This window comes from Triticum urartu, unplaced genomic scaffold (assembly GCF_003073215.2).
Source record: "Triticum urartu cultivar G1812 unplaced genomic scaffold, Tu2.1 TuUngrouped_contig_5269, whole genome shotgun sequence".
NCBI classification, from domain to species: Eukaryota; Viridiplantae; Streptophyta; class Magnoliopsida; order Poales; family Poaceae; genus Triticum; species Triticum urartu.
This window is the reverse complement of record NW_024115931.1, coordinates 2702-3899: the sequence shown is the minus strand read 5'-3', so window position 1 is coordinate 3899 and position 1198 is coordinate 2702. Positions and strand designations below refer to the sequence as shown.

Here is a 1198-nt window from a genome sequence, read left to right as displayed (position 1 = left end):
ATGTAAGTCATCCGATTGCTTGTGGATTGATGAAAGACTTCTCCCCTGTGATTTATAATCTTTGTGCACATCTATCGAATTCTTCAATCAAATACTTAATACCAGTCCACTATGTTTTTTCTCCGTTCAATCAACATTTGTAGCCTACAAAATATATGCTAGAAACTATCAAACAGCTGCATTGTCCCGTAAAATATGTGCTTATCAAACAACTGCAATATATTTTCTGCAGGAAGAAAGTTACATAATAATTTGGGTGGGTGACCTAAAACATATTGTATTTGTTTACAGGAGTAATTTATTTGATTTTGGTTTGGTTGGGGTGCGTCTGCCCAAGCTATAGTGCAACGCCCAGGCAACGCTTGAGGGCTCAGCAGCAAGCCACTAAACCCTCCCCACAAAAAATTAACTTAATATATCTCATGGATCCGTAGATTCATGTATCAGATATTAAACTGATAAGAACAGATACTACACTTGATCTTAGCCAAGAGGCCGAGAAAGGTATGCTTTAAACCGTGGCCTTGTGTCCCCTTTTATTGCCCTGCAAACCGCCTTCGCTCAAGCGCAAAGCAGTACGGGACTATTCCACCCAAAGAGTTAGCTGCGTTCGTTTCTTTCCGTTTGGGCTATTCCAAGAAGCCCGTGAACAAGGTCGGGCCCCACAGGCATCGATGGCCCAGTTTGTTCGGCTTGGACGAATTGGGCTACTACTTCTTAGCTGGCGCACCAGATTAGGCAAAAAAAACCGAGATTTTCTTTCTCCTAGAACAACAGAGGTTCCCTTGTTCAAAAATAAAGGACTAAGTGAGATTAAATAAAGCATTCTTTGTAAAAAAAACTGAGATTCCCAATTTTTCTCAAAAAAAAACCTGAGATTCCCAATTCCCAGAGTAACATTGTTTTCTTTCAGACAACAAGCTGAGGTTCAGATGATATAAAGAAACTGATGTGAGATTCGTAGCTTCACGTGCCAACGACTCTGTGCTGTAAACAAGTACAAAAGCACCCTGATTCCTCTCTCACATGGAAGAAGTCCAATCTATCTAAGATCCAAGCAGAACCTGAAGATCCAAGCAAAATCTGAAGATCCAACCAGTGAAAGAAAGGATGCACGCTGGCTAGACAAAAGAAGACTGAAGCAACATCCCTAAAAAAAGGACTGAAGCAACAATATGCAGCGTCGACGCAAAGCCAA

At 41.1% G+C, this 1198-nt stretch overlaps 1 non-coding gene across 1 annotated transcript; it reads right to left on the bottom strand.

Moving 5' to 3' along the window:
- Window positions 1-317: 317 nt before the first annotated feature.
- LOC125528993 lies at window positions 318-508 on the bottom strand. The gene has a single exon (XR_007292506.1). It is a non-coding gene; the product is annotated as a U2 spliceosomal RNA (small nuclear RNA).
- Window positions 509-1198: the final 690 nt, after the last annotated feature.